We start from the raw sequence: 12,887 nt of genomic DNA on the forward strand, positions 1-12,887 counted from the left end.
CATACTTTGAGGGACCATTCAAGATGAAGTGACCCATTAAGACCACTGCAGTCATAGAATAGAAAAAGAGGAATAGTGGGTTACAGATTGTCATAATAAGCCATAAATCCAGTGTCTTAATGAATACCATGATTTTTAGTGTCTGGAAAAGTTATGAATTTAAGATTCCAAGCTTGTCTTTTGAAAGTGTTGTGCAAGTTCCCTTTGAGGATCAGGACTGAGAGGTCAGATATGGAGTGATTGTTCTGTGAAAAGTGATTGCCTAGAGGTGATATGTTGTTTTTCTTTTATCATGTTTTTCTGTGTGAGTTCATTCAAGAGCATAGTGATTGTCTGGTTTCACCCATATAGTTTTTATCACTCTGAACTCTAGGGTACAGATGTGGGGACCTGCATGAAAACCTCCTAAGATTACTTTTACCACCTTAGGTTAAAACTTCCCCAAGGTACAAACTATTTTATCCTTTGCCCTTGGACTTCCACTGCCACCACCAAACGTTTATCTGGGTTTATTTATTAGGAAAGCGTTGTTTGGAAACGTCTTTCCCCCCAAAATCCTCCCAACCCTTGCACCCCACTTCCTGGGGAAGGTTTGGTAAAAATCCTCACCAATTTGCATAGGTGACCACAGACCCAAACCCTTGGATCTTAAGAACAATGAAAAAGCATTCAGTTTCTGAAAAGAAGGATTTTAATAGAAGTAAAAAAGTATCATCTCTGTAAAATCAGGATGGTAAATACCTTACAGGATAATTAGATTCAAAACATAGAGAATCCCTCTAGGCAAAATCTTAAGTTACAAAAAGACACACAGACAGGAATATCCATTCTATTCAGCACAGCTTATTTTCTCAGCCATTTAAAGAAATCATAATCTAACGCATATCTAGCTAGATTACTTACTAAGTTCTAAGACTCCATTCCTGTTCTGTCCCCAGCAAAAGCATCACTTAGACAGACTCTTTGTCTCTCCCTCCCTCCAGCTTTTTAAAGTATCTTGTCTCCTCATTAGTCATTTTGGTCAGGTGCCAGCAAGGTTATCATAGCTTCTTAACCCTTTACAGGTGAAAGGATTTTTCCTGTGGCCAGGAGGGATTTTAAAGGTGTTTACTCTTCCCTTTATATTTATGACACTGGGGCATTTAGTTCACTGGATAAGGTACACCACATGTTGTAAACAGCATATATAGGACCCAAAGATCCTGAAAAATGTATTGTAGGATGAAGTAATTATCACAGCAGTGGAGATATGTCTGCAGGTTTTGCATCAGCTGTAATGTAAGGGTCTCTGCTGCTTTGAATTGCTGTGTCTTGGTCTGTGTGGGGAGCTTGCGTGTGACAATGACCTTGGCGAGGTGGGGGATTGTTCGAAGGCCATAAGTGGGGGTTCTATGCACCTCATCCAGTGCACTAAACACCAATTTCTTCTTTCACATTCTGAACTCTGCATATAATCTGGTGCACAGATTTATCCAGTATGTTATCTTCCTTCATCAGAAGGTTATGGAGTTCCCCTGTTAAACCATTTATCATCTAACTTTTCACATAGGATTTTCTAATGTCTTGCCACGTGACATATACCCTCTTTGTATTCATAGTTCCAGATTCAGCACATTAGGTTGTAATTCACTCAAGACATCTTCTGGACAGGGTGAGAATGGAAAAGCCCTATTGAACAGTCTCTTCAATGCAACAAACACTATGGAGGCGTTCGTCTTCCCCTCCTGGCTTGCCATTTCTTCCAGTACACCAAGGTTCCCTCTAAGCTGCGCGGGTGTGCATCTGCCCAGCAGTCTGTCAGGTGTCCCTCCCCACACTGCCATGCTGCTTCTGCCCTGTGTCTTGGAGCCCCTGGCCAGTTACTCCCAAGAGCCTCCTGATGGCTGTGCAGAGTGTGTGGGGGAGGGGTGGAACATGACAAGGCTCAGGAGTGGGACATGGGCCAGAGCCTGTTGGAGGCTGCTGCTGTGTCTGAACAAGCAGGCTTCAAACTGGTGAGTGCCCATCTACTTAAAGGGCCTGCACATCTATCTGTCTGTGTCTGTCTCTCACACACACTCACACTCACCTCCCAACACATACTTGTATTATTATTATTGTTACTTCTTGATACTTCCTGCAATGCACATATATTTCTGTAATTTTATTCTGTCAAAGTGCTGTTATTTTAGTTTTTTGACTGATCCAGGCATTATATTTTTATTTCTCTCTTATGCTTAAATGTAATTCTTTGAGTAGTGATTTCTAAAATGCCTAACTTGTCCTGGCTGGAGTAATTATCCCTATGTTAACTTTTAAAAATATATATTTTTGTTTCTACTGGTGTTGCAGATCCACACATTACCTTGATATGGTGCATATAACAAAATTCATTTCTCCCATAGATGGAAAAATATTGAGGGAACATTGCAGTACACTATTGCAAAAGGGCCAATCCTCCCTCGTAGTGGGCATATAAGTGTTTGTGTAACTATCTATAAGACTCACAAACCACACTGGAAAGCTGCTGGTAAAATGCTTTGGCATAACCATCCAAAAACACCGCTAGACACTTTGTACTATTCTCTTATCAGACCACTCATTCAAAGACAGCATCAGCTCCACATCTCTCAAGTATTCACCCATCCCAGCCTCATTTGTATGACCAGTAAATTTCTTCTCTGGCAAAAGTACTTTTGCCATCTTGAATCCACTGCCCCTAATACTAATTTATAGAAGCACAGAGATTTATTGGAACATTTCAAGTACCAACTCCAGTATACACAGGCAGTACTGAACTTCTTGCTAACCTCCCAGGTCAGATCAACAAAGTAACATACGAGACAACACCTTAACATGAAGTTAAAAATACATCACTATCTACTGGCACAGATGTTGTCTACAATGATGATTACAATATCTCAGGAAAGTTAAATGACATCAGTGCAGTAATGTTCTTTTCAGTTTTGTTAGCATAAATTTATTTATACTGCTAGTTTCTCTCATACACTTAAAAATATTTTAACACAGCAATCAGAATTTTCTCAGTCTGGTATAATTAACCAAATTAGTACATAATTCATTTTTAATTAAAAAGTATAGCCTACCTAAAGTTAAATCTATTTTTCATATTAGAAATAAATTGTCAAGCTGTTTGTACAATTAGTTTAACAAAAACAGGCACTCAATTTACGATTTGCAGTTGTTTTGATACACACACAAAAATGTCTCTAAAAGAAGCATCACATCGTGGAATGAATCTAAAAATGCCCTACAGTGTTTCTTCTACCTTATTTCTCTGATTTTTTAAAAAAGATGTTACTAACACTGGAAAACACTGTTCTGTAATTTGGCATCTTTCACAAGGTAATTTCAATTGGAAAGGTCAGATTTCTGTGCCAAATTATAAAAGGAGACATTTCTGGGGGATGGGAGGATGAGAGAAGGCTCGTCCTTCTCAGGAGCCAGAGAAGAGGATGGAAACTCTTTTCTGTAGAGAAGCATGTAGCGAGATGATTGCCATCTTTGGCTGAACTCAGTATTGCAAGGAGTGGTATCAAGTTGCAAGTAGGGGAATGATTGTGCTAACAGCTGCGTTAAAACTGAGCATGTCCTGTGCAAACATGTTTCCAGAAGGTTGAGGAGACTCATTTTGAGCAGAATGCTACTGCAGATAAGAAGTGTTGTGCCTTTTTATCCTGACAAACCTGCTTATAAATACATCCCCCAAGCGATAATATTTAGAACTAAATTGTGGCATTTCATCACTGGCCTGAATAAGGGGAGAACTGGAGCTACTCTAGCCAAATGAAGAGCTTGAGGAGGGATTCTCTCCAGAGAGGATATGAACCATCCTCCCTCCCCATCAGTCCCTGCCTTACCTCCCCCTCACACACACACACATATGTTGTCCCTCCCCGCACTCCCCTTAGAACAGTGAGTTCAACTGTGAGAGGGCCATGTGTGGGAAGTACAAAAGAGGGAAGCTTCCTTGCATGCTATCTTCCCTCTCGGCACCAAGGTAGGGCCAGGCATGAAGAAGCTCTTGGCTCAGTAAAAATATGTTTAATTTTTCTCTCTTTTTCCCTGGTGGTACTTCTCTCTGTTCTTCTTCTGTGAATATAGAAGGACTTACTGGTGAGATCAGAGGTCTAGAGTTTCTGGTAAGTCATGGAGAAAGCTGGATAATGGTTTAAAAATACTCTGAAAACTCCTAATAAGAAAGAGCATAAGAATGGCCATACTGGGTTGGAACAATGGTCCATCTAGCGCAGTAGCATATTTTAGAGGGAATGACCAGAACAGGGCAATTATCTGAGTGATCCATCTCCTGTCATCCAGTCCTAGCATCTGGCAAGTAGAAAAGAGAAACATTAGTGATTTGTTTTATTTTATTTTTTTTTTTACTGTCTGGAATTCAAAGAGTTGCAGAATACAAGAAGCCAGTAGGTAGGTAGTACCAAAATGAGCACTTTAGGAGCTGCAGATGGCTGTTTCTCTTGGGTTAAAAGTGCCAAATGCCAGAGGACGACTATGCTGGGAAAGAACCCTGTAAAAAGATGTGAACATAGACCTTATAAGTAAACTGTAATCAGCAAGCCAGAGAAAAAGAGAATGCTAGTGACACACACTAAGGGGACCAGATTTTCAAAGGGTCTAGCTCCTATTTAGGAATATCAGTGAAATGGCCAAGATTTCAAGGGTGCTGAGACCACTTCATTTAGATACCTAAATGGGAGCTGAGCTCTTGAAAATCTGGCTCTAATTTTCTAATCCCAGTCTAAGAGGATTTAAGACACTTGGCATGAAATATTAAAGGATTATTAATAGCAAAAAAATTGCTTTTGCTGGTCAAAGTTGCTTATGTCTCTTTCTTTGCTTATTTTATGTTTGAAAATCAAGGTGGGAGAACAGCAGGTGAATATGCATGGATGCTGGGAGAAACTGGAAGGGTATGAGATATAAAGTTTAGAGCAGTGGGGGCTGGGGGTCAGGACTCCTGGATTATATTCCTGGCTCTGACAGGGATGTGGTGTCTACTCATTTGAGATGGGGCTGTGGGAGTCTGGATTGCTTTGTTCTATACTCAACTTTGAAAATGAAATGAGGGCTAGTGGGCTAAACATAGGGAGCTGATAGAACCCAGGATTCCTGGGTTCTATTTCCAGTTCTTAGAGGGAAATGGGGTCTAGTGGATGAAAACAAAGGGGACGAGGGTGAGTACAGGGTGTGTGTGGGAAGTACAGGATGTGTGGGGGTCTGTGTGGAAGGGTAGGTGTTGAGGGCAGGGTGTGTGCAGGGGCAGTGAAGGAGTGCAGGGTTTATAGAAAGGAGCTGGAGAGTGCAGGGTGCGTGATCTGAAGAGGCAGGGGGTAAATATGTTGGGATGAGTGCAGGGTGGAAGTACAGTGGGGTAGGAAAGGGGAACAAGGATTAGTGTGGGCGGCTATGAGGGAGGATGAGTACAGGGGGATTGCGGCAGTGTGCAGGTGTGTGAGGGAGTGGGTGTTTGGGGTATGTGAGAGAGGAGATGGAAGGGCAAATGTGAGGGGAGCTAAAGGGTGGGTACAATGTGTGTTAGGGTGTGGAGGTGTTGAATGGTTCAGATGGGGAAGAAGCTGCGCAGGTTGCCCACCAGTCCTGTAGGGACTGAGTGCATGGAGTCAGTTTGCAGGTGTCTGGGGTGTGAGTGCCAGGGGTCAGTGTGCTGGGGTGGGTGCAGAGTATGAATGGGGTTAGGGATGTCTGTAGGGTATGTGAGGAGGAGGTGTGAGTGGGGAATAAGTGTGGAGCGGTTGGGGTCAAGTGTAAGGCTGAGTGGTGGAGTGGGGTCCAGGGGGTTAGCATGACAGGGGATGAGTACATGGAGGGGAGCGGGATAAGGGTGACTGTGGTGTGGGTGGGATTGCAGAGTGTGAGGGCATGAGTGCAAGTAAAGGGTGTGTAGGGGTGAATGTGAGGGGCATTAGTGTGGGTGCAGGGTGTGAAGGGGGCAGAGGATGAATTAGGGGTTGAGTGGCAGGTTGGGAAGATGAGTGCAGTGTGTGAGAGAGAAGGCAGATTTTCATAGATCTCAGCACCCACTAATTTCCATTGGTCTAATTTCCCCATTAGGGGCTGTTCTGTGCTGAATCAATGTCACAAATTTCCCAGCATTCCGAGTTCTCAATCATTTATTTTCTCAGAATTTACCCCTAAAGATGAAACTTTTTAGCAAAACACAAGTCCACAATCCATTAGAAAAAGCCATTCTCCTGTCTGACAAAGGGACACATAGTAAAATTAAAAGGTGGGAAATTCAAAAAAAGTAAAAGGAAATATCTTTTCATGCAATGCACAATTAGCCTGTGGAATTCACTGCCAGACAATGGAGTGAACACCAAGAACTAAACAAGATTGAAAAAGGGATTGAACATTTATAGGGATATCCAGAATGATGATAGCTAATGATAGTGATAACAAAAATGCTGTTGAAGGACCATCAAACCACCTGCTTCAGGGTTTAAATCAATCTCTAGATACCAGAGATCAGGATAAAAACTAAATTGGGGAGAGAAGGGGGGCACAGATTATCTCACATTAATCCTGCCTACTATGGTCTGAGATATCTGGTACTGGCTACTCTTGGGAGATGGATACTAAACTAGATAGACTCAGATCTTTTCCAATCTGGCAATTTCTATGATCCTAAACAAACACAGAGCTTTAACTCCTACTTACTGTGTTTAACTGAACATTACATTATAGAGGTGTTGGTCGAGTTGCATTCTCCACTTACAGCAAGGATTTAACCTCATTGTCATGTCTGAAAAATAGTGTATTCTCCCCAAAAGTACATCCCTTTGAGAATTTACAAGCAAATCTTAATGAGTTTAGGAGCTACAATTATTTTTAAAGGGGTCTATTAAAAATATCATTTTTCTTTGTTCTGAATTATCTTAATGGAATAATGCAGACACTATAGACTTTCCATATAGTCAAAGTTAATTAAAATCTTGCATAGGCTATGTTTAAAGAAATTCAGTTATAATTAATCTGAAAGTATTGATTGTTGAACTTAATTATTATTATAAATGTTATGGAAAGTTCAGATTAGCAGCTCAGGTAAAGTTTGGGTTTTGCTCTTACGTCGCCAATATTAATTGCCCCCAAACTTCATTAATGTGGAGTTAAGGTTGCTCTGTGCAGCCTCATGTCCTTCCAGAATGTGAAGAAGGGCTAATCTTAAACGTCAAAGTCAGGAAATACAAAGTTAAGATACATACCACCTTCAGAATGCAACCTGCACACTGCCCCAATCCCCCTGTACTCATCCTCCCCCATAGCCGCCCACACTAATCCTTGTTCCCCTTTCCTACCCCACTGTCCCCTGGAGCTCACATGGGAATGATTCAATAAGGGGGCTGCTATAATAAGAACCAGGAATGTGTCGCTGTTTGTTGTGTTCCACAGATTTCAATTCCAGCATTTATCTGTGTGCACTCCAACTGTACTAGGTACACTAGGTATGGCTGTACCAAATGGAGGAGGGATGAGTTGGAGCAGGTTCACAGAGCTGTCACTGCACTATGATGAGATGTGCATGTGTACTCTGAAGGATCAAGTATGCCTTATTTCAGCACTGAGCTCTGTAGACTGAGTCAGCAGAGGTGCACAAGGGTGTCGTCTTCTCATGGGGATTGTCTGGTGTCTAGGGGTTAGCAAAAAATAATGTGCTGAGTATGCAAATCCATATACACAGGAAGGGTCACAAACCCAGGAAGCAGTAGTCAGACATTTTGCAGAGACGAAGAGCAAGACAAGACCAGCACACAGTGCAGGATCAGCAACACAGCTACCATTAACAGTAAAGTTATAACTGTTTAAGAAAATCCTTTGTATAAAACTGTGTATACCTCATGAGTGGCAAAACAACAGACGGTACCAGGAGTTGCCAGATGGGAGAGTGTTGTCTGGAGAACATTTAAAGGAAGCATGTAACAAAGAGTGGGACAGTTTCAAGCAGCCATTACACCAGAGACAAGACCAGAAAAGTTTTCCCTCCCTGCTCCAGAAACACATACAGTTTAAAAAAAAAAGGATAGCATAAAGCCACCACTGGAATGTAGAGGAATGTAGAGGAATCCGGGAAGAGGTTTAAACAGTGGGTTTTTTGGTGTACATGGTGACAACAGATGAAGGCACCTTGAGGAGAGACTACAAAGTAGCCTTTACTGCTGTCTGTAGCTGGTGGGGAAGCTCAAGATATTTTAAGAGTTCCCAGCTCTCCCCAACAAAAGTGAAGATTTTGATAAAATCTTAGCACAGTTTGAGACTCATGCATCCATAGAAAGAATGAAACTTATGAAAGATTTCTTTTCCACACAAGAGTGGGAAAGGACCATAAAGGTGTTGAGGATTACATCACAGATTTGAAGCACAGGACCCACTCTCGCAACTTTGTGCCCATAAGATATTTCTTGATTAGAGAAAGACTGGTAGTAGGCTGTAATGATGAAAAGGTACAGGAGCATCTACTGAGGGACTGACTTAACTTCGGGAAAGGCCATAAACATCTGAAAATCAGCAGAACAGGCAAAACTGCAAATGCAGGCTTTAAGCAAAGAGGATGATGGGGACACTGCACAGGAAGTAACTGCACAGCAAGACAAGAAGGAAATACACAAAAGAAAGCAATACATGGGCAACAGTCTATATAGGAAGGGGAAAAAAGTATAGAAAGCCAAGCCCAGATAACTGTGGGAAGTGTGGAACCAAACTTGCTTGCAGACAATGCCCAGCATTTGGACAAAAGTACAGAGTGTGTCACAAGTACAACCATTTTGCTAACCAATGCAGACAACAGAACCAGACAACAGAACCGTGGATGCAATCCAGAAATATGGCGATAGCTTCAATGAGGAGGCGGTATATATTGATGACATAGAGCAACTGCTGCCAGTAGACAAGGACTGGTTCATTATTCTGCACACTCATGGCTCACAAGTCACATAACATAGATAAAAAGAAAAGGAGTACTTGTGGCACCTTAGAGACTAACCAATTTATTTGAGCATGAGCTTTCGTGAGCTACAGCTCACTTCATCGGATGCATACCGTGGAAACTGCAGCAGACATTATACACACACAGAGATCATGAAACAATACCTCCTCCCACCCCACTGTCCTGCTGGTAATAGCTTATCTAAAGTGATCATCAAGTTGGGCCATTTCCAGCACAAATCCAAGTTTTCTCACCCTCCGCGCCCCCCCCCCCACACACACACAAACTCACTCTCCTGCTGGTAATAGCCCATCCAAAGTGACAACTCTCTTCACAATGTGTATGATAATCAAGGTGGGCCATTTCCTGCACAAATCCAGGTTCTCTCACCCCCTCACCCCCCTCCAAAAACCACACACACAAACTCACTCTCCTGCTGGTAATGATCTCTGTGTGTATATAATGTCTGCTGCAGTTTCCACGGTATGCATCCGATGAAGTGAGCTGTAGCTCACGAAAGCTCATGCTCAAATAAATTGGTTAGTTTACCAGCAGGAGAGTGAGTTTGTGTGTGTGGTTTTTGGAGGGGGGTGAGGGGGTGAGAGAACCTGGATTTGTGCAGGAAATGGCCCACCTTGATTATCATACACATTGTGAAGAGAGTTGTCACTTTGGATGGGCTATTACCAGCAGGAGAGTGAGTTTGTGTGGGGGGGGGCGGAGGGTGAGAAAACCTGGATTTGTGCTGGAAATGGCCCAACTTGATGATCACTTTAGATAAGCTATTACCAGCAGGACAGTGGGGTGGGAGGAGGTATTGTTTCATGATCTCTGTGTGTGTATAATGTCTGCTGCAGTTTCCACGGTATGCATCCGATGAAGTGAGCTGTAGCTCACGAAAGCTCATGCTCAAATAAATTGGTTAGTCTCTAAGGTGCCACAAGTACTCTTTTTCTTTTTGTGAATACAGACTAACACGGCTGTTACTTTGAAACATAACATAGATATATGTTCTGACTCCAATATAATTATCAGCATGAGTGTGGCAAAGTTTAAAATACAAGCCCCTGCTGGAGAAACAGGCAAGTGTCCTGATAGCTTACAATGGACTCTCTATTTCTGTGGTGAGCAGATGCCAGCTCAGACTGACACATAAGAAAAGACTAAGCTTTGTTATTGTTATAGGAGAGAGAACATCTATATTGGACCTGAAATCAAGTCAACAATTGGGACTGACATGCAAGCTGTTTAATATAGAACACAACTTGTTGCAAGGTATCAAAACTTTAGTAGTGAAATATACGAACATCAGAAAAATAATCTGACATAAGTATTCACATCATCATGGTAAAATATTCAGGACTCATTTCACCTTGCATGTGGGCACAGTTGAAAAGAGCTACAGTGAAGGATGAGATGCTGTAGTCCATGATTGATGCTTTATATTCAGGATGGAAAAAATAATTCACGCCTAAACAGTATCTTTCTTTCAGTGTCTATGGTTAATGGTGTCCTTCACAAGCATAAGCACATCATGATCCAGCAGAACTCAGAAACAAACAGGCTAAAGGCCATTCATGAAGGGCACGTGGGTATAGAGAAGTTCTAAAGAAAGGCACAGAAAACAATCTATTTGCCAGGCATGAACAAATGTTGATATGTTAAATTCCTGTACCACATGCCAAATCTATAGGCCAACCATACCCAAAGAATCACGAATAAATATGGATGTGATAGCTGAAGTTCGGGACACACTGGGAGAAGATATTTTTACCATAAAAGATGGAGATTATTTGCATATATTTGCATATATCAAACTACTCAGAGGTAGAAATATTGATGGAGGCCACATGAAACCAGGTCATCAGGAAACTCAAAGCTAATTTTTGGTAGATTTGGGATTCCAGAAGTAGTGAGGACCAAGAATGGATTTCACTTTGCTAGTAGAGACTTCAAGACTTTTGCAGATGAATACGGATTTAAATATATTACTTCTAGTCCTGGGTATCCGGAGGGTAATGGGCTTGCAGATTGTGGTGTAAAACTGTTGACACTTTAAAAAACAACAAGAATATATGTGATGGAGGATCCTGTTACTGCATTGCTGAATTATAGAGAATCACCATTAGAAGGTGGGAAGTCACCTGTGAAATTTCTGCTAGGGCATCAGATATGAACTAAACATCATCAGCTGGAGATCAGACAGGGTGTAGCTCAGGCACAAATGGGTGCAGAAGGAAAGGGAAAGATGTAAAGACAAAGTCCCACTGTGCAAAACTCCAGTGCATCTGAGGGAACCACACACTGGAGAATCTGTTAAAATTTGGAATAATGGTTCTTGAGGAAGTAAGACTTAGGTAATTCATCTGGGTGCTCCAAAATCATATGAGATCAAAACAAAATTAGAATTTTTGTTGAGACGGAACTGTAAGCATCTCTTACTGGTACCAATAAAAAACGTCCCAGATGAGCTACCTCCACAGGTAATGCAGTGAGACCACCTACACATCAAATTAGGGACATTCCAGTAACAACACCAACACATACTGATAGGATACAGCCTGTTGAGACTACAAGGGATGTGGATCTATCAGACACAAGATCATCAGATACCCAGGTTGATTATCTGGGAATCACACCACTCCGACCATAAGAAACTGATGTGGTCTCAAAACACCCAGTCGAAGAGACTGTCTCAATGGAGATGAGAACATGCTGTGGCAGAATCATCAAAAACCAAAGAGACTAATTGAAAGCTACTGAGCAGCAGTGGAATCATGTTTCATCTCTTCATGATTGAATAGGTTTTTGTTTTGTTCTTTGGTTGTTAAAAGAAGGATGTGGTGAGTATGCTAATATACTAATTCATATGAATAAGAAGGGTCACGAACCCAAGAAGCAGTAGACAGACATACCATTGTCTACACCTGACTTAAATCCAAGTTTTACCTTGGGAAAGAGCAGTAGTGAGACTTTCTTTAGCTGTGCTCATGTGTTCTGTTCCTGAAGTGTTCTGTAGTATATGTAAGGATAGAATGCGAGTATGTATGTTATTGATGTATTGGGCATCACTGAAAGAGGGCAGCATCTCTTGAAATTGACTTTACAATTTCAAACAAAATTCAGACGGGGGAATCTTGTAATAGGACTAGAGACACAGGCATCGTTAGCCTGATATCCATTTTGGCAGAGGGACCACATAAGTGAGGAGCTGATTCTCTCTTCAGCAGCCTGGTGTAACTTTCTGCTATGGATATCATCAGGCTGTTAGCTAGGCTTTTGAAACCACCAAGAAGCAGGAATGATAACCTAAACTACCCTGACACATGGAATGTTAAAGTCCACTAAAAAGCCAATGAGGCATAAACTCCAGATTTTTCAACTTTTAATTCATTCTTTTTTCTTGGAAAGGAAGGAGCAAAAGGAGATGAAATTGAGATGGGGAAGAGGAAGGACACACCTTTGCTTTATTATAAATCAAGCTCTCAGGAAGTTCCTCATGTTAAGATTCCTCCCACTCCATTATCTTGGCCATACTGCATAGCATCTTATACATTCTATTCCTGTTTCCTTGTTAAATTTAAAATATAATGCACTGAATTATTGTTTGTTATTAATGAATACCATCAGACAGAGATGATATGGAATGTGGTTGAGCTGGTTTTGCAGGAGAAATTCTAATGTTTATAATTTCCTGAGTGCTTGAGATCTCAATATTAATGATGCATTAGTGCTATAGTATTTTTGTTCTCTTTTTGCACTTGAAATAATATTTGTAGTGAATGTACCTGCAATCCAAGAGCTAGACAGCATAAGCAGAATTGTGTAATAGCTAGAATAGGGGACTGGGAATCAGACGTCCTGTATTCTAGTTCTGGACTTGCCACTGACTCATTGTATAACTCTTGGCCACTTGCTTATTCTC

The 12,887-nt window shown here is 41.5% G+C and overlaps 1 long non-coding RNA gene across 1 annotated transcript in view; it reads right to left on the reverse strand.

Annotated features, from left to right (window-relative positions):
- LOC311515466 overlaps positions 1 to 12,887 on the reverse strand; it is a 62,309-nt gene that overhangs the window by 34,243 nt on the left and 15,179 nt on the right. The gene's annotated exons all lie outside the window — the stretch shown is intronic.

Source organism: Lepidochelys olivacea (genome assembly GCF_965140295.1).
Source record: "Lepidochelys olivacea isolate rLepOli2 genome assembly, chromosome: 2".
Lineage (NCBI taxonomy): Eukaryota > Metazoa > Chordata > Testudines > Cheloniidae > Lepidochelys > Lepidochelys olivacea.